At 46.7% G+C, this 25,745-nt stretch overlaps 1 long non-coding RNA gene across 1 annotated transcript; it reads right to left on the bottom strand.

The window, feature by feature from the left end:
- Positions 1-482: 482 nt before the first annotated feature.
- LOC139075614 (uncharacterized) lies at positions 483-25,239 on the bottom strand. The gene is made up of 3 exons (XR_011526218.1): positions 25,141-25,239; positions 1,233-1,382; positions 483-573 (listed from the first exon to the last, which is right to left on the bottom strand). It is a non-coding gene; the product is annotated as an uncharacterized lncRNA (long non-coding RNA).
- Positions 25,240-25,745: the final 506 nt, after the last annotated feature.

The raw sequence follows: 25,745 nt of genomic DNA on the forward strand, positions 1-25,745 counted from the left end.
TCCACAGCAGCCACACGCCCCCACTGCCAGCTCGGGGGCCACTCACGGGCTCAGGAAATGCTTCTGGTGTTGGCGTTCAGGATCCTGAGTCAGTTTTCCTGATTTTTGAAGCCAAAGACCACAGGATCTTGTTTGCCGAGCTTCCAGGCACTGCCCTGTTCAAAGTGATCCCAACAAAGCGGAAACGACATCTAGAGAATATGTCCCTTGTCCTCACTCAAATTTCCTTCATCGGAAACCAAAGACTATTTCTATCCAGACAGACATTTTCCCACTGGCTGGAAGACTGGCACGCTGTATTTCGGTTTATACAAAAGAAAAGCAGCAACTGTGCCGAAGCATGGCATGACTGCGTATTTACTCTTCGTTTATTGGAGACAGACTGGAAGAGTGTCCTGTCTAGAGCGTTGAAGTAAAATCTCTAAAAGACAGAGTTCTTAATAAAAAGAAGAGAGAGGGGGAAGCCAACATACGTGCATACAAACAAAGCCTTTATTCACTCCAGCGGGACCAGAAGTCAGCAGTGGGCACGGGCTGGGGTTTCAGCCGGGATCCGCCAACGTGGATGTGACCCTGCAGGTGAGAGACGGAAAACGAAAGCACAGGATGGCAGGTAATCTGAGAGCCATGAGGTCTCCCCACGCTCCCCGGGAGGCCCCTCCGGCAGCGCTCAGAGTCCGCTGTCTCCTAACAGCCTCTGAGAGGACAGGTGAGCAGAATAGAAACAGTTCACTGGGGTTCTGAATTCACTGATGTTGGTGACAAGGAATATGACTGTATTTACACTCCTCTCTCTGGCATTTAGAAAATGATTAGTTGAATATTCAGGAGTGAGCTCGAGTTAAATGCAAATGTGTTTTTTAAAATGCCTCAGAGGAACAAGGCAAAAATCCTGGGACTTAGACTATTAACATTTATTCCTATTCTAGAATAAATGATTTAAAAACATCTCTCTTTTTACACGCAGGAACAAGAATCATTCAGCTCCAAATGCGCCTGTGGTTAAAGTAGTGTCTGGACGATGTCAGAGAGCATCCCACAGTCCCCACTGGAAGCTGGCATGGAAGGCAGGGGTGTGGTCAACACCCAAGGAGACCCTGTTCTAGAAACACAGCAGTGATGGCCTGGAGAGTCCAAGACAAGACCCGGTTGGGAGATGTGTTGCTCCACATTTATGTTATAAAATACCCAGTGGTGAGTTCAACATGACAAGAAAAGGAACGATCATTCACCCTTTCAGGCAAACCCGGGTGGCCATCATTGACAAAATGCGGTAGAACTTGTGAGAGGTCCCAGGAGCCAGCATCACGGGCCGTCGGCAGGGTCACCATGCAGTGTCCTGGTCGCCAGGGAATCAGGGTGAAATAAACGGTGTGAGGGAGCTGCAGGGGCAAGAAGGTGCATGTCGCTCAATACCTACAGGCCCTGGGAGGCCATGGCACTGAGGGATTCATGAAATTAGACAGGAGTGGCGCATGCGACAACAAAGAAATTGAGGAGAAGGACTCTACACACACACAAAATTTGCCCGGGCCCTTCACACCCTAGTTACACAGGTCGTCCAAACTCAAAGCGTCAAAAAATGGATTTCATTATCTTCTTTCCAACACAAACTCTGCTTCCCCTCTGGTTACTTAGAGATGTTACTATTCTTCCAGTGACCGGCGTTAGAGACCTGGGAAAGGAGTTTACGTACTTGCCCCCTAACTCCTCCCCGAACGCGCACACAGTCCTCACTGAGACCCTCTTTCCTCGTCTCCGTCATCACTCACACTGCTGTGGATCACGGCCTCGTTGGTTCCTGCCTGGAAAGAGCAAACTGGATGGTCCCCTGGTCTCTGGAAGTGATTTCCTGGGCCCTCCTCCTGTCTGTGTTCATGCAGTCACAACGAACACATGCAGCTGTGGGATAAAGAGCACTTCCTACGCCGTGATGCCTTGGTGCTCCTGCTCCCTCTGCACAGAATCGGGATGTCTTCCTCGCCTGGCCCCCACGGGTCCCTCCGCTCACCCTGGAAGACTGAAGTTCATCCCACAACATCCTGGGCAAAGGAGGCGCCGAATCCTTCCTTTCCTAACCACTTCCTGAGCCTAGACGGTATTTATCACAAATTACAGTAACTGTTTATTCTCCCCTCTATCCCTACCACCTACCAGAGGAATGTGACAAGTGAACCTGGACTCTCATTTTGCTTTTTTGTTGTAAGGATAAAATGTTATTGTGTAAATAAAGGTAGATGGCACACGATTTAAGGCGAGGGGGGTTTTGAGTACAGCGCTCAGGCCACATTGGATGCACAACAGACAGTCATGGGTATTCTTATCTTTCCACTCTCAGTCCCTGGCCCAGTGCCCGACACGAAGTATTCACTTGGTAAAGTGTAGTGGCAAGTGGGTGGCTGTTCAGTGGGACTCTGCCAGTTGGTCATCTGATATGGGTTTCTCCTTCTTTGCCAACAGAGCTTCATGTCTGTTTAGAGCTGTGAAAACACTCCCTTCCCCAGCATTGCTGCAGTGAGGTTGACAAGGGCACCAAGTTCCGATGACATAGAAGACCCTGGTGGTGGCGGCCTTCAGGGAAAGCCATAGTTTTTCCTGATAAAAATGAATAGATTGTGCTGGCATGTGCCTTTTGTCTTTGCCTTCCCTCTTGTTCCACCTGCTCTGTGGATGTGACGCTGGAGTTTGAGCAGCCATCTTGTGACCATGAGAACAGAACAGTGGAGCAAGAGATGGTCTGGAACAGCAGTCCTGGACTTCTGACATTTGGATTCTTTGTTTTGTGAAAAAATAAACCCCTCACTTGTTTAAGCTGCCATTTGCAAGTTTCTTTTATGTTTAACTCAGTTACTCTAAATGCGGGGGTGGGGGGGGGAGCAATTTTGCCCCCCAGGGGCCGTTTGTCCAGCATCCCAGACTCAGTGTGACTCAAGGTGAATTCACCATCTTTATCACCAACTCCCTGTCTTCTGCCTGTTCCCTGTTTTGTCTGTGGTCAGTCCACGGTTTCACACGCTCCCTTCCCGTCATGAATTCCCTCCATCTCCAGGAGGTCGTCCCTCTCTAGCCCACAATGAGCTTTTCCACTCTATGTTCCATGGCACTTCAAATCATCTTGTCTACACTTAATTATGTAATATTTCATATTATTATTTTCATATATGGACAGCTTGGTTTTAAGTATACATTCCATATTTGTAGGACAAAGACGATGTCAAGAACTTCTGTATCCCTGAGGTCAAAGCTCACCCGAGACAGCACGGAGCTGGTACTCGGTGATATTCTCTGCTGATTCTGTAGCATCTTCTCAATTAACAATTTGCCACAGCAGTCTAGGTTTGGGGCTTCCTCATAGCGCTGATCAGCAAGTTGACCAGAACTGAAACCAAAGCCAGGTTGTATTGTCTTAAGCAACACCCCCTGTTTCCTGAATCCTTGCCTCTTTCTACCAGCATCACTTCCTCGAGAGCACACGTGGCTTCTCAGGTCTCCTAGGATGTTGCAGACCCTCAAACTGTGCAAAACAATAGTGCTCCACGGGCAGGACCTCATCACGCCCCCACGTAGCCGGCCATGAGCACTACAGGCTCGTGCATCCACCGTTGTCGGCAGCCGAGATGAAAGCGGCAATAATTCAGGGCAACTCAAGGGAACGACTTCCATGTGGGTGAAAGGAGAAAATTAACCACAGGATAAAAGGCTGTAATTCAACAGACAAACTTCCATGAGTGTCAGCACAAGGGAAAAAACGTGAAATGCAGATAAAAGGTGAACACATTCACTTTTCAGGATGACATAATTGGAAAGGCTTCCTTGCACAACGCTTCCTCTCACAGCCACCCACATCTAGAACAGCCCCCCACGTGACATGCGGAGCCGACGCAGCCCCGCCTGGGAAGGTGGGTGTGACCACAGCAACACGAGCCACCATAAACCAAGGTGGCAGTTTCTTCAGTTAGCTCAAATATATTGACAAGTCTTAAGTTTCAGGGGGAAAATACATTAAATAATCTCTATTTTCAAAATGAAAAACGAGCAGTGCAGTTGAGACGACTGTTATAACCACGTTGGCCCTCTGTCGGAATATGTGATCCCTGAATTAGATTTTCATTTTCTCTCTGAAGTTTTGAAGAATTGTGAGTGCTGGACATTTGCCTTATAATAGGGTGTTTGAAGTGCCAGCTCCTGGGTCCACCCAGCCCTCCTATATGGGGTCTCTGTGGGTGCAGCCCCAGCATGTACATTTATAAACAAACTCCTGGGCAGGCTCACAACACTCCAATTCCAGTTGGAGAAGGACTTCCCCGGCAAGTCCTACGCACCTCATGACTTTAGTTCATTCAGGGAGATGAAACAGAGAGCCCTGCAGGAGGCTCTGATGGACAGAAGGGGGGTGGGATGGGAACAGCTCACAGATGAGGAGACCTGAAAGAAGAAAAACCAAGTTTCCCGCAGCCTTCCCTTTCAAACGGAATATCTTTTGCATGAAACAGACCCTCGGAACATGCACTGTTTTCCCCGGCCGTCAGCAGACGCACAGCTCCTGGGGATGTTCTGGGATGTTCTGACCACTGCACAGTTGGGCTTCTGCAGAACACTGGCCTGAGGTTTGCTCCTGGCCCCGTTCGTTCCTTCTCACACTGAGATGCGCGCACGGCTGAGCCGGGAGGCAGGCACACTGGGAGCGCTGGTTCGAATGACGCACAAAGGTTTCCAGCTGCTCTCGCCCTGGCAGCCTGGGGCCCACTGCCAGCACGTGGCACAGGGCAGCTCCACATGCACTGCTAAGTTTCTAAAAAGTTGTAAGAGTAGTATGCTTATGGGAAAAAACCAATACAGAGTGATATTGGCTATATTACTTCGGTTTTTTCTTCTCTGCTGTCCATAAGGAGACACCCTCAGCACGATGTGTATATCCTTCCATGGCTTTCCATGTGTATAGACATCTCCGTATGCACAGTCAGCTCACACATATGCTAACATGACAGGAGGGTTTTGGTGCCATAAGAGGATGCTTCCTCTGCCTCCTTGCACATGTTCTTCTGGAGGCCTTTGCGGTCATTGCAGTCTAAGCTGCCCTCTTGGCTACCATGAGGGTTCCTTTACCAAGAGCCCCTCAGCGCCAAGCGCAGCTTTCCCTCTCTGATGCTGCAGCTGGGACTTGGTGAACTGCATTCTCCAAACTCCCTCTGCATGGGTTTCCAGATGGTTCCTGCCAACGGAAGTTTCCGGAGGGAGCTGGCTGGTGGGAGGAGGGAGAAGGGACTTCTGTTCTGTTGGTGACATCAGCCTTGCCCAGCAGCAGAGGACAGGGCTCCAGCCTCGGGCTGCTCTCAGCTCCGCCCGTACCAGCCCTGCTGGATCTGCTCAGAGCTGCCAAGACAGCTGTGCCACGTTCCCTCACTCTCAGGTCACATCCTTCCTCGTGTCCTGAATATCAGCCGCCTAGACCTGCCCCGCCAGAGCCTGGGCGGCAGCTTCCGTGGCCCCCACCTCTCATGGACCCCTCAGTCTCAGCGGTGGCAGCTGCTCCTGAGGGTTTGGACTCAGCGTCTCCTTTTGCTTTCTCAGCCTTCCAACACCCACATAACCAATTCCCCGTGTTACGTTTGCATCCCCTGGGTCTGAAATAGCTGGTGTCGTTTCCGTTTCCCTGAGTGGTCTTGACTGATGCTGACAAGCAGATTTTGTGAAGTCAAAACAAGTAAGATGGTTTGATTTTGCATGAGCCAGGCTTTGTTCTGAGAAGTAAGCCTTTGGGTATAAAGAGTAAGGCTGTGGAAGACTGAATGTACAATCAGACCGTGGCCAGCATGTGCATAAAACTAGAACTCTGCCCACAGCCTGCGCCAGCCAGCCCACCAGCCAGCCCACCATCTCTAGTAACCAGTCTGTGAAGCCAAACACACGCTCTAACAACCCGCCCCGAGTGGCCAGGACTTGATAATAACTGACAGCTTCCCTAATTTTTGCCTCTGCTTCCAACTCGGGACCAGCCAGAGAAAGCCAGACCTGCACCCTCACCAGTCACACAGTGAGACCCTGGCCCAGCCTCCACGCAGGCCCAGCAGGGCCTCCCCCTTTCCCACCGTAAAGCTCCCCAGTCCGCTGCCGGCCTTCGAGTCTGCAGGCCGCCCCCTCGCTGCCGCCAGCTCGGAGTCAACAGTGCTCGCTCTCATTTAGGGGGTCTTCTTTCTTTCCACGGCTGAAACCATGCTGTTTATGACCAAATCCACGGAACAGGGAAGAACACGCATGGGACAACAGTGTTTTCTCTCCGAAAAGAAAGCCAGTTCTGCAGGGCCACAGGACGAACAGGTCCGGATGACATGACTCCGAGCAAGCCGTGCTCCCCTGACGGCGGGGTGCAAACTCAGACGTGCGTCAGGGGACTAATGTGGTTCGGGGGCGGGGGGGTGGGACCCGGGGGCTGCGAGCTTCAGAGGAATGTCCAGTATCCGACATCGCACTTGCTAAGGTTTCGCCTGAACAGGGCTTTCAGCCTCGCAGACTCTTTCCTCAGAGAGAGCGATGGACAAGCCGAGGGGGCGGCTCCTGCAGCCCGGAGGGGCCTGAGTGGGAGGCTGTGGGTGCCAGTGCAGGACGAGGCCGAGCCCAGGAGTGCCGAGCCGGAGCAGCCGAGGTGGCCAGGGCCCACCAGCACCTCGAGCCCTCCTTGGACGCCCAGGTCACACACCACGTGCCAGGAACTTCGTCAACCCCGGGAGAAGCAGGGAGAAAACAAGGAGAGAGAGAATTCAAACCTTGAATTTCACACATTTAAAATAGACGGGTTTGTCTTCTGCCATTAGCAGAAATGAGGATATGTGAGCTAAACTGGGCCCAGCCGTGGAGAAGTACAGAATGATAGACTTCGGGCCTCTGCATATTAAATACTAGCATAAGATGTATATCATAACTAGTGTGTGTATAGATATATATATATATATATATACGTATTTTTTACATGATTAGAATTATACTAACCCTAATAATCTTTGAGAGCAATTTTTCACTTATATCTTAAAAATCCTTTTTGCCTTAGTAAGTTTAGTATAAAATTATTAACATTTTTAACTTATTTAACCAGCTCCCAGTGAATGAACATTTAGGTTGTTTCCAGTTCTTTGCTACTACAAACAATGCTGCAATGAACATTGTGGTAGGCGGGATTCCAGACGGCCTCCAAGATCCCCACCCCCATGTGGACACAGCGTGTATAATCTTCTCCCTTGAACGTGGACAGGACCTACCGGTTAGGGCACCCATCAGTTGACTCTGAGTTAACTAAGAGGGATGTCATCCTGGGTGAGCCTGACCCAATCAGGTGACCCTTCTAAACAAGGTGAAGTGTCAGAAAGATACTCTCCTGTTGGCCTTGAAGCAGATAAAAGCTGCCATCAGTTCTATTCCACAGGACTGACCTGAATCGGCTTCAAAGGAGACCATGAGGCTCGGATGAGAACTGAAGCCCGGCCAACGCTCTGACTGAAGCCATGTGAGACCCCGGGCAGAGGGCGCGGGACAGTACACCCAGACTTGTGACATGCAGAAATTGGGAGGCAACAAATGAGTGTTGTATAGTTGTCTAAATTTGTGGTAACTTGTCATGCAGCAATGGAAATATAATACAAACATCTTTGTGTATTTTTATCTTTATATCTTTGACTGCATTCTCAGATAGTTTTATAGGAAAACCCGAATCGCTTTTTAAATGACAAGATGTACACCTAAATTTTGGGAATACAATTGTTTTTGAAAAGTACATGTAAAGTGATTTTCTGTAAATTGCACGCTATTTTGTTCGGTGAGGATTTTTGGAGTGTACATTTGCATGATGGCATGCTGTAAAAAGTCAGCAATCCGGTTAATGGTAGAGTAGCTCATATTGGACTAAGGCTCCTGCAGTTAACAATGATAAACTCTGAACAAGATATTAAAGAAAACTGGAGGGGATTTGAGTTTTGAAAGAAGTGAGCCACACTTGGTGAGAGCCGTGTTTGTAAAGATTCTTTGCAGGGGCACTCCCAGTCCATAAACCACGAGTGGGAGGAAGTCACAGTCTTGGTTACATGTTAACCTGACACATCAGGGCTTCCAGAGTAGCTAGAATTGAAGGAGGAACCCTGGAAAGGAAGGAGCCACAGACAGGTCAGCCCTAAATTCTGCACATAAACTCCTCTCAAATGCTTGGCTGACCGCAGAACTGTCCATGTCTGTGGGCATCTCCCAAAAGTCCAGTAGAAAGCTGGGTGGTTGAAAGAACAGACCAGAAGCTGTAGCTTAGAAGAGGCAGAATTCAGGGTCTGAGTCCTGGCAAGTTAGGTTTGGTAAGCACCTTGAGCTTTCCCCTGAAGCCCCAGGAATGCCATGCCTTAGGAGTAAACTCTGTGTCCCAGGACTGAATGAGGCACCCTAGTACTAAGGGAGAAGCCGTAATAGATCTACTCGAACAGAGCATAAAACCAAGTCTCAACAAATTCAAGGGGATCAGCCACTAGCTCAATTACCTGTTAGAACAAAACCAACGCTCTTTAGAGCAAGAGCAAAGAGTGCAGAATCTTTCCAATGTATCCTCTACAATGTCCAGTATAAAATTTTTTAAAATTACTCACATATGAAGAAACAGAAAGATGTGAATCACAGTCAAGAGCAAAAGCAGTCAACAGGAAGAGAAGCTGAGACGACGCAGACATTGGAGTTACGGCTTCAAAGCTGTTCATCTAAAGATGTCCGGGGACCTCAGAGAAGACGGTCTGGACTAGGGAACTGACAGAGAATCTCAGCAGGAAAACGCAAGCTAAAAAAGATAAAACGAAAATTCTAGAACCAAAAGCTACAGCATCTAAGATGAAAAATTCAGTGGATGCTATTAGCGGCAGATTATAGACTGATAAATAATACTTATCCAATCTAAACAACAGGAATATAAAAGATGGGGAAAAATGGACCAAATCTTGGTGATCTCTGGGATATAATCAAGCAATCTAACATGCATTTAACTGGAGCCTCAAAAGGAGAGGAGAGAGGAAATGGGGCAGGAAAAACATCTGAAGACATAATGGCTGAAAATATCTCAAATTTGATGAAAAACATCAACTTAGAGTTCCAAGAATCTTACTGAAACCGAAGCAGGATAAACACACACACCAAAAAAAACCCCCCAAAAAACAAACAAAAAAACCCCACATGTAGGCATATCACAGTCAAACTGCTGAAAACTGAAGATAAAGAGAAAATGTTAAAAGCAGCTAGCTAAAAGGATTTATTACATGTTGATGACTTTTCATCAGAAACAGCAAAGACCACATGAGAATGAAACAGCACTTTATAAATGCTGAAAGAAAAAAAGATAACTGTGAACTCAACATTCTATATCTAGCAAAAGGTTTATTTTACAAATTAGACTGAGATAAAAACCATTTCCACATGAATGTAATCTGAGAGAATTTGTTGCCAGTAGACTTGTACTACAAGAAATGCCAAAAGAAGTCCTTTAGTCTAATGGAAATGATACTAGATGGAACTCAGATCCATAGGAAAGAAAGAAGAACACTGGAAATGGTACATATGTGGGTAAATTAGAGAAAAAGGCTACCTTTACCTCTCTTAATTTCTTTTCTTTTCTTTTTTTTTGGTGAGGAAGATCGGCCCTGAGTTAACATCTGTTGCCAATCTTCCTCTTTTTGTTTGAGGGAGATTGTCACTGAGCTAACGTCTGTGCCAGTCTTCCTCTATTTTACGTGGGATGCCACCAGAGTGTGGCTTGACAAGCGGTGCTAGGTCAGCATCTGGGATCTGAACCTGTGAGTCCTGGGCCGCCAAAGCAGAGTGCACAAACTTAATCACTGTGCCACCAGGCTGCCCATCTCCCTCTTAATTTCTTTAAAAAAAAACAAAACCTGTTTAAAACAAAAATTATAACACGGCATTGTGAGGTTTTTGTTTTCTGTAGCTGTAGAATATATGACAACAAAAGCACAAAGGAAGAGGGGCAAGTGGAATTATATTCAAAATTTCTCATAATTTACGACAATATTAGCTCTATATAGATCACGATAAGCTAAGGATGTATACTGTGTTCTCTAGAGTGACTACCAAGAGATAATTAAAAAGCCAATAGAGGAGTTAAAATTGAAGATGAAAAATATTCAATTAACCCAAAAGAAGGCAGAAAAGAAGAAACACAGAAACAAAAACCAGATGGAACAAATAGAAAATAAATAGCAAAATGGTAAACTTAAGTCCTACCATGTAACTAACTGCCCTTAATATAGTTGAACTAAGCAGTCTAATTAAAAAGAAAAGAATGTCAGAATGCTAAAAAAGCAGGATATAACTGTATGCTATCCACTAGAAATGCAATTCAACGAAAAGGCAGAGATTGTCAGACGTAATAAAGCCAAATGCAACTATATGGCGTCTACTAGAAATGCGCTGAAGACACTAACAGGCTGAAAGTAAAAGGATGGAAGAAGATGTTCCACGCCAAGCTTACGGAAGCTGTGCCACTGTATGAACAGCAGACAAAATAGACTTTAACATAGGATTATCAGGGGTACGTTTCATAAATGTGTATGCATCTAATAAAATAGCACCAAAATATGTGATAGAACTAAGCAGAGAAATAGAAAATGCATGATCACATTTGGAAATTTTAACACCACTATCTCGGAAACTAATAGAACAGCTAAGCTACAACAGGTTTGAACAAGAATGTCAATGAACTTGACTGAAACTGACAACAAGTGCAGAATACACAATCTTTTAAAGCGCGTGCAGAATGTTCATGAAGCTAAGGGTATACAATAAGTCTCAGAAACTTTCAAAAGATTAAAATTATTTTCTCTAACCGTAACAGAATTAAATTAGAAATCAACAAAAATGAGATACCTAGAAAAATCCCCAATACTTGGAAACTTAATGACACACTTCTATATAACCCACGTGTCAAGGAAGAAATCACAGGGAAATTAGAAAATACTTTGAACCCAATAATGACTAAAATATAACATATCTAATTTGGGGGAGGCAGCTAACGCAGTGCTTAGAGGGAAATGTATAGTGTTAAGCGTTTATATAAGAAAAGAAGAAAGGCCTTGAGTCCAGGATCCAGGCTTTGACTTTAGGGCGCCATAAAAGGAAAAGCAAATAAGCCAAAGTCAGTAGACGGAAGGAAATGCTAAAGATAAAAGGGTACGTCAGTGAAATTGATAACATAAAAACACTAATGAAAATACACACAGCCACAGTTTTCAAAAATCTTAGTCAGTTTGATAAGCCCCTACCAAGAATGATCATGATGAAGTCATACAGAACACAAATCATGAACTTCAGGAATGCTGTCATTACAGATCCTGCAGGCGTTTGAAGGATAATAAAGGAATATTATAAACAGCTCTATGCCAATAAATTTGAGAACATGGATGAAATAGTCAAATTCCTTGAAAATACAACTTAAAATAACTGACATATGAAGAAATAGAAAAATCTGAATAGTGCTATTACTATTACTTAAGAATTCAGCAGTTGGAATTCATAACAAAAATCTTGCCCACAGAAAACTTCCAGGCTCAGATAATTTCACTGATGAATTCTGTTGAACAGTTAATTAAAAATCTTGTCAATCTTACAGAAAGTTTCAGAACACAGAAGAGAAAGAAACATTTCCCAACTCTGTACTGGCCAGTGTAACCCTGATACCAAAACCTGATGCAGAGGTTATGTGAAAAGAAAGTTACAGACCGATGTCCATGTGAATTCAGATGCAAAACTCATTTCAAAAGTACTAGTGAACCAAATTCAGCAATATATGAAAAGGAAATTGATTGTGATCAAGTGGGGTTTGTTCTCAGGGTTTAGTATCAGCAAATCAATCTAGGTAATGTGTCATCTTAACCAGGCTAGGGGAGAGCAAGATGATCATCCATTACGAGCAGAAAAGACACTGAACAAAATCTAACACCACTCGGCATAAAAATTCTTAGCAAACCAAGAGTACATGGGAACTTCCTTAACTCGCAAAGGACATCTACAAAAATCCTGTAGCTATCGTACTCACTGGGGAAATACTGAGTGCTTGGGAACAAGCCAACATTGTGCCACAGGTACTGTACTGGGGCTTAAGGGTGGAAAAAAGAGGAAGATTGGCAACATGTGTTAGTTCAGGGCCAATCTTCCAAAAAAAAAAAAAAAGAATGAATTACTGATTCATGCAACAGCAAGAATGAATCTCAAAAGAACTGTGTTGAGGAAAAGAAACTAAACATGAAAGTATATATACTGTGTATTTCCATTTACATGAAGTTCAAGAAGAGGCAAAACTAATTTATGAATTGGCAACCACTCATCTGCTTTCTGTCATCATAGTTTAGGATTTACAGGAAGGGAATATAGTAAGTTACAAAAATTCTGCTGAACATATAATTTCACTGAATTACAGAATGACTTAGCTAGTAGTTTAGATATTGGGAAGTGCAACCCCCAGAAGGAGGAAAGAAGGAAAGGCACGTTGAGAACTGTCTTTAGGAAACATTCCTCCTCGCTCCGGCTTTCCTCTCCCTCTCAGTCCTCCATGATGCTCTGAACCCTCCACTGTCTGCAACCCAAGCCAAACACAGACCCTAAACTACCTCACGCCTCAAAGTTCCCTTGGTTCTGCCATTTCTGGTCAGTGTTTCCCATGATGCAAATAATTTCTGCACATTTGTGGTATTTGTCGAACCTAAATATCAGTGGAATTATGTGACTGGTAGGTTCATCATATTTTTCCAATGTTGTGAAATATTAAAATTAAAATATACCTTCTAAAATTGTTTTGCCTTCCACCCATGGTGAGGACCACACTCCTAGGGAGCTGACTGCACTTAGCTTGGGGTATGGAGGAAAAATGTCTGATTGAGTGAAATCATATTAATGTGTGAACGGCTGCAAGCCAGCACTTCCCCAGCTAGCTGATCCTGTATGACTTAACTCTCTACATTTGAGGTCTCTGAAATATGCCCCCTTCCTTCCTCCTTTCCGGCAACTCCCAGTTGCTCTCTTCTACTTTCTAGCTGTAGGACAAGTCTAAATCTTTAAAAGGGATATATTCTTGAAGTTTGGACTTCAAGAGATCAGATAATAGCATCCAAACAACATTCCTGCTCATTCCGCTCAGCCTTTGAACTGCGGTCTACCGTCTGGGTTTTGTGACCAATCCTAGTCACAGGATTCCTCAGCTACTCCCCACGCTCGTGCTGTGCTGGCCTTCCAGTGCCTTCACGTCTTGGGCACCGAACCACACTTCAGAGGCCACCTTTCGGTCTTCCTCCCACAGCCATGGCCTCCTGCGCTTCAGGCTCCCTTCCCGTGACAGCTCCGGTGCCCTGCACAGATTTCTCTTATCACCGGCTCCTAGACTCTAGAGCACGCATAAGTTCCCCGAGGCCATTTCCGTTTCCCTCACTTTGAATTCCAAAGATTCCCTAAAAACTCAAGACACACACAGACACAACTTTCTTTCTCAAAAACTTCTTTGGCAGCCTAGGGAGTCTGCTGGTGGAAGTGCGTTAGGAGGAGGGCCAGTGTCTTCTATGGGAGCTGAATTTTTGGTAAGTAGGAGGTCTAAAATCAGGCACAATCCCTCTCGAGATGCCGATCTAGATTTGCTAGTGAGACGTGACATTTTCTGGGCAGCAGCCGGCGGCCAGGGGGCCCGCATGCTCATTCTCCCCTCACTGGTTTTGGATGCCCGTCATCTTAGTGCTGCTGCTGCAACCTTGAGAGCCCAAGTGACAGGGGCCGTGGGTGGGAGCCCCTTGCCTGAAACAGTCACCCTAGTTCATAACGAAATGCTGGTCTTTGAGATAAACATCACTCGGGGCCCCAGAGGACCACTGGTTTAGCACACTGTTGCGTACGGATTTTTCACCATAGCCAGCATTCAGTTTCTTTGGGAGGAAGGTGGGCTCCACACTTTCTCCCCCACACCCATTTGTTCAGCGACTTGGGGAGTAACCTGGCCTAGGCAGAACTGCAAAGTGGCCGTGTCTTGGTGAGCCTACCTCGCTGTTCGCCAGGCTCCTTCCTTGCCTTTTAGGGTAACGTTCGTGGAAGGGTTACTCTGAGCTAAGCTATGTGCTAAGTGCCGTGTACACCACTTTTCAGTTTTTCCCCAAACAACTCTGTGGGGGAGAAGTTATCGTCCTCCATTTTATAAGGGGGCAGGATATTCAAGTTTGAAGTGCCCGTGCCAAGACAGTGGTGGGCATCTGGCTTTTCCCCTGCCCCTGCTCACCACTGCTCCATCCTGCCTCCACTTCCCACAGTACCTCACTCTCATCTAATTACTGGGATTTAGCAAATATTTATTGAGGGCCTACTCTGTCCAGGCTGCTGTGTTGCACACAAAGATAAAGAACACATAGCGCCTTCACACAAGGCCTTCAAAGTCCTGGACCAACAGCGCTGACGTCACCTGGGAACTCGCTGGAAATGCAGATTCCCAGCCCACCCCAGACCTGCTGAATCAGAAACCAAGGCAGGGAGGGCAGGGCCGGATGGCACTCTGCATTTCCGTAAGCCCGCTTGTGATTCCAATGCACGCCAAAGCCTGAGAACCACCGCACTAGACTATACGGCTGCCCCTCTGGGGTGCTGGACACTCCAGGGTCATCCATCAGTTTAGCGAGTCTGTACTGTGTTCGATGCACTTTACTCTTCTCATTTTACAGCTATGAACCGAGAGGTTTGAATGGCCTTCCAACACGCTCCTAGAAGGCGGAGAGGCCCAATCTGGGGCAGATCCCGGAAGCCCTCACTCTACGTAATTCTTTCTGATCATAAGGTTCCATTTCCTCTCTTACTGGCCCTGGGCTAGAGCTGGAGACAAATAGCTAAGGACCTGGAGTAAATGAAAGCTGCACTCTCTCTGAATAGACCTAGACTGTAGTGTTCTCCACCCTAGCACAGATTGTCTCCTTAGCCTGGGAAAGTGTCCCTGCTCAGTCAGCCTGTTTCCCGTCCTGTCCCACCCAGCGCTCCTTCCGAGCCTCGGATCTGGGCATCCACCTTGATGTCCACTTCCAGCTCCTCTCGACTGAGTGTTCAGACTTCCCTCAGGCATTTTCTCCTCCTTTTCCTTCTGGGTACCTGGCGCTCTGGCTCCTGTCTTCTCCCAGCTGCCTCTCCACGATCTCCCGTCCCAAGCTCCACCAGACAGAACCCCATCCTGGCACTCAACCACTAAAAACACACACAGAAATAAATTCTGGCGAACTGTTGAGTGAAAAAAGTGACATTTACATTGTAGATATCTTATGATTATAACTCTAAAGTTATATGCAGACAGTGAAAGAGACTGGGAGGAAATATACAAAAAATAAAATCTGGGTGACTGATTCTTCATGTTTAAAAATCTAGTATATTCCATACACGTTTAAAGTCACATTTTTAAAAATTGGGTTAAAATATACATAATAGAAAATTTACCATCCTAACCCTTTTTTGAGCGTACAGCTCAGTAGTGTTAAGTACATTTGCGTTGTTGTGCAACCGGTCTTCAGGAACTCTTTTCATCTTGCAAAACTGAAACTCTGTCCCCAATAAACACTAACTCAGCCCCTCCCCCAGCCCCTGGGAACCACCTCTCTACTTTCTGTCTCTATGAATTTGACTACTCTCGTACCTCAAATAGGTACACTCACACAGTATTTGGGCTTTTGTGTCTGGCTTATGTCATTTAGCATAACGTCCTCAAGGTTCACCCATGTTGTAGCATGTGTCAGAGTTTCCTTCCTTTTTAAGACTGAATAATACCCCATTGTGCATATACACCACCTTTTGTTTATCTGTTCATCTGGCTATGGATGTGTGGGTTATTTCCACCTTTTCACTATCATGAATAGTGCTGTTATGAACGTGAATATACAGGCATCTCTTTGAGATCCTGCTTTCAATTCTTTTGTGTATATATCCAGAAATGAAATTGCTGGATCATATTTTAATTCTATTTTTAATTTTTTGAGGAATGATCATACTGCACCATATTTTCCATAGTGGTTGCACCATTTCACGTTCCCACTGACAATGCACAAGGGTTCCAATTTCTCCATATTGTCCCCAACACTTGTCATTTTCTGTTTTTTTTTAAGATTCACTCTGAGCTAGCATCTGTTGCTAATCTTCCTCTTTTTTTTTTTTTTTGCTTGAGGAAGATTGTCCCTGAGCTAACAACTGTGCCAATCTTCCTCTGTTCTGTATGTGGGATGCCTCCACAGCATGGTTTGATGAGTTGTGTGTAGGTCTGTCCCCAGGATCCAAACCCTCGAAATCCTGGGCCGCCTAAGCAGAGTGCACAAACTTAACCACTATACCACTGGACTGGCCCCCCTTCTGGATTTTTTGTGTGAGCTGCTGCCACAGCATGGCTACTGACAGATGAATGGTGTGGTTCTACGCCTGGGAACCGAACCCAGGCCGCCAAAGTGGAGTGCACTGAACTTTGACCACCAGGCCATCAGGACTGGCTCCTGTCTTTTTTTTTGATAGCAGTGATCCTGATGGGTGTGAAGTAGTATCTAATTGTGATTTTGATTTGTATTTCCTCAATGATTAATGACACTGAGCATCTTATCATGTGCCTACTGGTCATTTGTTTATCTCTTTTGGAGATATGTCTATTCAAGAACTTTGCTCATGTTTTAACTGAGTTGTTTGGGGGCTGTTTGGTCGAATTATAGGAGTTCTTTATATATTCTGGATATTAACCCTTTATCGGCTGTGGGCTTTTCATTTGTGGCCTTTATTATGTTGAAGTAGTGTATTCCTATTCCTAGTTTGTTGAGTGTTTTTTACGTTGAAAGTATGTTAAATTTTGTCTGATGCTTTTTCTGCATCAGTTGAAAGGATCAAATAGGTTTCTTCCTTCGTTCTGTTAATAGGGCATATTCTATTGATTGATTTTCATATATTGAATAACATTTGCATTCCAGGAATAAGTCCCACTTGGTCATAGTGTATAATTCTTTTAAAGCTGCGTTTTTTTAAAGAGAGAAATTCTTTGGTGAAGACAGTGGTTCTGAGAAAACAGACTTGTGAAATAATAAGAAAACAATCTACTTCCTTTCTAACTATAAGGTTACAACGAATTGTACAATGAAAACACATATTTATCCCAAAAACATAGGGGGCAGTGCCCCTGATCCTAACATCTGGGCTGCATTCCTGACTCTTTTACCTTTTTTGTACAACTTTTGCATCCTTGTATTAATTCCTGGACTTCCAACTTTCGCCTCAGCATAAGGAAGTTAACACCTAACAAGTTTAACATAAACGTAAATTAACGGCTTAGAACTTAATGTCCAGTTAGAGATTGCCCCGCAACTGGATGCATTCTGTTTGTCACATAATTTCAGATTTTGGTTTTTTAAAATTAGAATAGGATTTTACCACTGGAAAGACCCTCAGGGACCACCTACACTTATCACCTCATTTTACAGATTAAAAAACCACGATTCCCAAGAAGTTAAGTTCTTGCCCGAAGTCACATGAATAATTAAATGCTGGAAAAGGGACTAGAAACCAGGTCTTCTGACTCCTACCGGACCACTGCTTCCAGCTGGCCTCTTTCCATATGCGGTGTCACTTTCTGCAGTAAAAGAGGCAGCTGGCCAAGACTTCAGCAGATTTGCAGAGATCTGGGACTCTGGTGAAACCAGCTCCACCAGATGCTCCTCCCTGCCCTGCACAGGCCGGGGCTGGCGGCAGCAAACCGCACAGGGCCTACAGGTCTCTGCCACAGCCCACACCACCGCTATAGCACACAGGCAGGGCCGCGCTGATCCTTGCGTTCCATTATCTCATTAGAGGAAACTTCCAGGTCCATTTCTGAGGACGGAGAGATCGGGGATGATGCCATCTGATGTCACCTTACACAAGATAATTTTCCAACCTTTTTGAAAAGACAAAGCTGTCTCAAAAAGTAATTCCAGAGAATGTGGACTTGGATTTCTCTCCTCTCACAAGCCAACAAATACACTAGTGCTCACCACCCACCTCTATTTGTATGATGTTATGGAAAGATGTGAAATTAGAGTGCTGTCTTAGTCCGTTCAGGCTGCTAAAACAAAGCATGATAGACTGAGTGGCTTATAAACAACAGAAATTTCTTTCTCCTAATGCTGGAGGCTGCAAGTCTAAGATCAAAGTGCCAGCAGATGCGGTGTCTGGTGAGAGCCCACTTCCTGGTTCATAGACAGCTGTCTTCACCTGTGTCCTCTGGTGGTGGAAGGGACCAAGGAGCTCTCTGGGGTCTCTTTCATAAAGGCGCTAACCTCGTTCATGAAGCCTCCCCCTTTATGACCTAATCACCTCCCACTGACCCCACTTCAAACACCATCCCGTTGTGGATTAAGATTTCAACATATGACTTTTAGGGGGACACAGATATTCGTTCCATTGCACATACAATTTTCGTACAATTCATTGAGTCGTTCGATTTTTTTTTTTTTGTCCTTAAAAGTGTTAGTCATTCTTTCTGTGGCAATAATTTTCTGTAACTACCTGATTTTTGCTTCCTAGGAGTTTTAATTACAATGGTAAGGTAGATTTTTTTTTTAATGAGAAGGAAAAAGGACTAGACTGTCCATGTCATTACGATATTTTACAAGCATAAAATTCATGTAAAGTAGGTTTGGGAAGTTGTTTTAAAAAAATACATTATTATGGATCACAGAGATTTATTTTATTAAAATGCACTCTATATTTATTCCCTTATTGAATTAAAACATGGTATTCATTTTTAAGAGCCCTTCAAGGAAAATGTGGCAGAAAATTTATGAAGACAATTATATTGGTTATTTTTATGACTTATACATATTTCCAAATATTTAATTATATACTTACACAAAAACATATTTAATTGATTTTTTTAATGTATATGCTAAAGTTTTCAGAAAATAAACGGGACATGCTATAGAAAACATTATTTATCAAATACTTAGTTAAAATGCAATACAACTTTAGAACAAAGGCTAAGTTTTTTTAAGTTAGAGAAGATAGAGATCAGACTAAGATGAGTTTTTCTGCCCACATAGGACCATGCTAAAGGGCAAGAGAAATTTTCATGTCACAATTCCTGCAGCCATAATAAAAGCAAAAAGACTCTCTTCTTTGATCATATAATCCCAGAGACTTTCGCTAAATATTAAGATTTCCACAAAGGACAGAACTTAAAACTTCAATTTGCAGCCCTGGTCCTAATGTCACGGGACCGTCTCCTAAGCCCTAAGCCGGCTAGATTTGCGTGAAGAAGCTGGGTTTTACCTGAGTTTTCCTCAAGGCTGGTCCTGTCACTCCCCAAACAGGTGAGTTTCAGCAGCCAGATTTTTCTGCTGTTAGTCACTAAGAATAGATTTGGTATTTGTAGACCCTCCATTTGGAAATCAAGAGGAATCTCTACAAATGGACGTCACCAAAAAGAAAAAAGGTAAATAGCCATAAGCAAAGTACCCTCTCGCCCATCACCTGACCGTCCCTCACTGCATGGTTATTCCTGCCATTTAACAGTGCGGTCTGGTTGCTGATGACATTATGTTTTTGGATGATGAAAGTACCACCTAAAACTTGAATTGAAAAAAACTAAGGTTCAGACATTTCCCCATTGCCTTGGCAGGAGGGCCGCAAACTCAGGACAATTTTGCCTTTTTTTTTTAAAGCTCCTCCTCAGCCTGTCTCATGGAGGTCGTCTTGTCGGGATCTGGTTTCATTCATTCACGGAAACCGATTGCTTCACCGATTGGCTACCCCAGAGCACATTCAACTTGACACCGTATCTTTCTAGGCCTCAGGCCACTGCACCTTTGCAGCAGACAAGTCTCAGGTTCCAGAGGGAAGCGGCTCTCAGTTACAGAAACCCACTTCCCGGGAGGCTGCCACACCAGGCTCACATCCCCTATAGACTCACCTCCCACCCCCCAACACACACACACACACACACACGTGCACACACTCTGTGAACAATGTCACACACATACACACACTGTACACACACATACACACACTCTATAACACACCCCGCAGCCTTTTTAATTAAAGAAGTATTTAAAGGCAACTCAGGGCAAATTTGTGTCCTGAGTTCTGGGTCTACCGGCGGTGAGGCTGTGCCGCGTTTGGTCCTAGGCCGTGCGTCTCCGGGAAGGTGAGAGCTGGAGAAAAGGAGAGTGAAGGAGTCGCTGGGCTGGCAGGAGCCCCGGGGAACACCCATAGTGACAGAAGGGTAGCGGCCATCGGCAGCAGTCCTGTAGCAAACCTTGGTGACAAAGAAACAGAGACATGGGCAGGAGGGGCCTTGCAAGAATTTGTATTTTTGGAGAGATGGAGAGACTCAAACTGAAGCCGGACTTCTGGGGCCCCCACCCTTGAGATGCTGGGGAAGGGGCCGGAGGAGGAGCTAGCGACACCGGGACGCCAACCCAAACCAAGTTCCTGAAGCGGGTGAGCAGCGTCTTCCAGCGTGGCCAAGGGCGAGCCCAGGCTCCCTGAGGAGAGCGGACAATTCCCTGAGATTCATCTGAGACCACACCACCCCTGTGAACTAGGAGTGCCGGCCGACCCGCTGCTCAGCTGACACTGCAGTCCCCTCCGGGGCTCCGGGGCCAGCTCCCTCCTGCTGCCTGGCTTCTCACGGGAAGAAAGTTTCCCATCAAGCGATGGCCGCTTTCCGGGCCGGCTCAGCCAGGTTTGCGCTGACCCTTTACAGCAGCGCTTTTCTCCCCTAAGCAGAGCCACCCCTCCCCTGGGTTGGTGGTGGAGAGGGAGAGAGGAGCAGCGTGCGGACAGGCAGCGCGCCACGCAGTGTCCACAGTGGCGGTCCGCGGGGAGCGTGGCTCCTCTGCGCCCTGGCCTGCAGGCTGGGGGCCCGCCAGGCCGAGCGGTCAGACCCGGCCGCTGGGGCCGGGCAACTGGGCAGCAGGACCCTGAGACGCGGCGGCAGGGGTAGGTGCCAGCCGCACTGCCAGGCTGCCCAGGTGTAGCCACAGGGCTGAGGGTTTGAACTCGCACGGTAGAGGAGAGAGTGTGGCAGATGCAGAGAACTTAGAGCGTGGACTGCGAGTTTGAATCCCTGGGTTCTAAAGGTGTCTCTGTCCCTACTGTGCGGCTCGTGCAAGTCGGAAAGCCTCGCTGGGGCCTGGGTCTCCTCTGAGAAGTGAGAAGCTCAGGCCAGACAAGCCTCACTCAACACGGTCACGCCCTTCTCAGCCTGGGGCCGGCTAGATCCCGCATTCCAGCAAACCGGAAAGATGGTCAACTTCACTAACTACCTTTTAATAACTAAAAAACTGGAACAGAACTTTCCAGAACAACTGGAGAGAAAATCCAAGTGCCAAACGTACCAGATGAAACACCTCTCAAGAATAATCAGGAGTTGGGTCAACCCCCTAAGCGGCTGTTGACCCTAAACCACCACGGAGAAGCAGACAGACGGCACAAGAAGGTGCAGGTTAGGTCTGGTGGGGAGAGAATTGCAGCTCCCTGCTCAAAGTGAACCACAGCCACGGCTCGAGGAAACACGTGTTTGTGGAGAGGTGCCTGGTGATCTCTTTCCATCAGGTTGCAGTCAGTGACTCACGGTTTGTTTAGCGATGCGAGGAACAGATACTTTCAGACTTCTGTAATAAACCTCAGCTGCGTCTCACCGAGACAGCACAGTCGGCCACTTGTCACACACAGAGAGCAGCAGCAAATGCTTCCAGAATCTTCTGCCATCTCAACCCTGATCCAGATGCCTTTATTTGAAAAGAAGGCCACTTTTTCTAGCCTGTGGAGATGGTACTTTCTGTGCAACCTTGAACAAGTTTCTAAACCTCTCTGAGTCCCAGTTTCTGTATTTGTGAAATAAGACTAATAATGGTATTCACCTTGCAGAGTCATTGTTGGGATCAAATGAGATAATACATGCAGAGTGCTTTATATGAGGACATAGGAAAGTGCTCAATATGTATCAGCTGTTATATAATTTTAAAAAATAGACTTTATTTTTAGAGCAGTTTTAGGTTCATAGCAAAAGTGAGCAGAAGGTACAGAGACTTTCCCATACACCCTCTACCCCCACAGAGGCACAGCCTCCCCCACTGTCATAGCAACCAGAGTGGTACCTTTGTTACAACTGATGATCCTACAGTGACACATCATTACCACCCAAAGTCTGCAGTTTACACTATGGTTCACTCTTGGCACATTCTAAGGGTTTTGATAAGTGTGTAATAACATGAATCCACCAGTATAGTGCCATACAGAGCGGTGTCATTACCCTAAAAATCCTCTGCACTCTGCCTAGTCATGCCTTCCTTCCCCCACAGCTGGCAAGCACTCATTGTTTCACCATCTCCATAGTTTTGCCTTTTCCAGAATATCATATAATTGGCATCGTACACTATGTAGTCTTTTCAGACTGGCTTCTTTCACTTAATAATACGCATTTGAGGTGCCTCCATGTCTTTTCACGGCTTCATAGCTCATTTCTTTTGGGCACTGAATGATAGTCCATTGATTGAATGTACCACAGTTTACCAAGCTATTATATTATTTTTACTGTTATTTTTCACATTTGTGCTAGCTTTAGAAAGTATAGCCTGGAGGAACTCATAGACCAGTTAGTTAAGTAAGACATACACACATGTGAGATAGCCATAGAAGAATACGGTAAACTATCCGTCTGCCTGATGGAACCATACATCTGATTAGCTAGATCAGACAGTGCTCGACTGGCAGTGCAGACGGTGAATCGGACCATAGGTACCAAGAGCTAATGGAGCTCTGGAGAACAAGTGCCAAGGGAGGGAGCAGTGGCGCTGGCTGTAGCACCAACAAAAGCTTCTTCCCGGGGGAGATCGGGTCCTGGATGACAAGATGGCTAGAGAGTGGCCGGGCAGAGGAGACGAGGTGTGAAACCAAGGCAGGCAGCCGACTGAGAAATGCCCCGAGTGCAGGGCATACGAGCCAGGAGCTCAGGAGACTGCAGAGACCGAGTCAGAGGGTAGCCCTGCACGCTGGACAGACAGCCCAGGCGGTTTCATCCAAACATCCAGGACTGGGTGACAGCAAGTAAGGGGACAGTTAGGAATGTGATGCTACCATGAAGGGACTGAACATCCATCAGGGAGGGCATATCTGGCCTTCCAGGGGGCAGGGGGTGGGGGAAGTCCCCCAAGGCCTGAGGAAGAGGCTGGAGGCCACGTCAGGTGGGAGGCAGAAAATGTCTGTTCCTGAATGCTAAAAGTGGGAATGGACAGAGGGACTTGTATGGACATGTTATAAAAAGTGATAATAGGATCTTGTCTTAGACACTTTGAGATAGAATTGCTTGTGACATATTAGTCTGAAGCGTTAATAAATATAGGACTTGGTGCTCCAGAGGGAATAGGGACAGAGGAAAAGCTGGAGAGGGGTGCCCACTGCAGATAGATGATAGATAGATAGATAGATAGATAGATAGATAGATAGACAGATAGAGGACAGATAGATAAATAGATAAATGACAGGTAGATAGATGAAAGAATATACACGCATCCCCATCGCCCACCCTCCCATCCCCCCAGTGAGCGAGGAGCCCTAGGCAGGGGCGGGGCCCCACACCTGGTGCTGCAGTGCACCTGGCCGCACCTGCTGTCACTCCCCATCCTGGTGGGCTAGAAAGCCTTCCTGCCTGTGAAGGTTCACCCTGCAGGGCAGACTGAGGCCTCCTTCTCTGTCTTTCTTTGGGTCTCATCAACAAAGCCTTTCTGTAATTCGCTCGAGAAAGTGCTCAGTGCAGGCAGATGCTCAGCGAAGATGAAGATTTATTTGCTTTTTGACATGCTGCCTGCCCCCTCCCCACCCCCAGCCCAGGTTTACTGCAGCCCTGTCCACAGCTGCCACCCTGATAGGCACCCCCTTTGGTATGCGTGACAACAAAGTTTGAACTCAGTAGATAGGTGTGGAGGCTTCTCCTCTGGACAATCCTGACTGTCTACACTCCAGTTCACCACAGACCCCTTGCAGGGGGCTTCCTTACTGCTGAGGGCCAAGAGGGAAGGAGAGAATCTGCAGCCAGAAGCGTGGCTCTTTCCTCCACCGGCTGCTGCCAGGCCCCTGGTGGCCTGCTCCAGCCTGGCTACCTTGAAGGACAGGGTGTAGCATGGTAGGAAAAGCAGAGGGTCTGGAGCCAGGCCTGCTTCTGCCACTGCAGACACTCTGACTGCTCTGCCACTGCAGACATGGACAGGGCCCCTAGCCTCTCCGTGTCTCCGCTTCCTTGTCAAGAAGTCCGGATAATAAAGATGGGACTCTTTTGCGGGACTGATGAACCAATATGTGTACAATACAACATAAACGATGAGCTATTACTCCGGAATTAGGGTCAGTCCAGGGTAAGCTGCGGTAACCAAGGGTCAGGAAGATCCCCCCTCATTCCCTTTACCTTTGGGTCTGGTTTCCCCTCCTAGGGTTCCCTGTGTCCCATCAGTGGCCTGCTGGAAGCACTGCCCGGGGCTCCCCTTCCTCATCCTACCCCTGCCCCCGAGACAGGACACCCTTCCGGGGGGCTTTCACCATTGAAGCTCCAGGATGGGGCACGCTGCCCAGCCTGAAACTGGTTTCCATTTGATTAGGAGGAAATCTTACTTTCACCCTTTTTCATCCCCAAAGATCCCTTGTAGCATCTACACATGACTTTCTCTGTGACATTTAAGGGTAAAGTGTCGCTAACAACAATGTTCGAGCCCTTTGGACTCAGGCTGTTGGAGAGTGGCTGTGCATTCATTAGCACGTCATGTCTGCCCTTCTTCATGGGAAAGAAAAGGCCAACTGAATCCATCATAGGAATATTTCTCAAGAAGCCCACCTTTTTGTTGTTGTTGTTTAAAGACTAGTTATGATTCAACCTTTAGCGGTCTCTGAGCACGTGTTTAACCAAGCCTCAGGGACGCTGGGGCTGGGGCTCTGCAGGGACCACACACCACAGGGACCAGCAGAACATTGTCCTTTGCCTTTTTCAGCACAAAAATAGCCCTCTCTGTGACAGTGGCCTGGATGTGTGCTCCCTGTGGCCCCTCTCGTTTTCCGGTAACTTCCCAGACTTCAGTTCTTCCCGGGTTTAGCTACACCAGCTTAAGCACTCACCGAACTTGGGAGCCCCTTGCAGAATTCTGTCCAATTCAGGCTTGAGGCAACGTGAGGCTCTCTTCCCCCTGGAATTTGCCTTCAGGCGGCTGCAGCTGGGCAAACTAGGAAGGAAGTTTCTCTTCGCACCCTCCCTTCCGTGTGCCTCCCGCCCCTCCCTCCCCCAGGCACATCCTCTTTCCTCCCCCAGGCCCTGGGCCCCGGCTTCTCCCTCCATCTCTCAGGAATTACTTCCTCCCCCACATCGCACTCCCCACTCAAGCTGGGACTCTCGGGGTTTGGTTCTTAGAACTTCAGAGGCCCAAGGGGTCATCCAGGGCAGCCTCCTGATTTGTGAATGAGAACATGACCTTGCAGAGACTTTACCGGGAGCTGAGGGCACATGGCTGGTCACAGTGAGGCTGGGACCAGACGCCAGGCCTCCTGACCCCTGAGGCAATGGTCCTTTGCCAACACATGGCTCGGTCCCCAGGGCTCCCACCATACACCTTGCTGGGCTTCCCGGGGAATCAGACCTTCCCTGTTTTTGCCATCCCGCCTGGCATCTATCTTCCACCTATCCGAAGCCTCGCCAGTCACAGACCCAGACTGATTCCTTCACACTC

The sequence above is a fragment of the Equus przewalskii genome, chromosome 14, assembly GCF_037783145.1.
Source record: "Equus przewalskii isolate Varuska chromosome 14, EquPr2, whole genome shotgun sequence".
Lineage (NCBI taxonomy): Eukaryota > Metazoa > Chordata > Mammalia > Perissodactyla > Equidae > Equus > Equus przewalskii.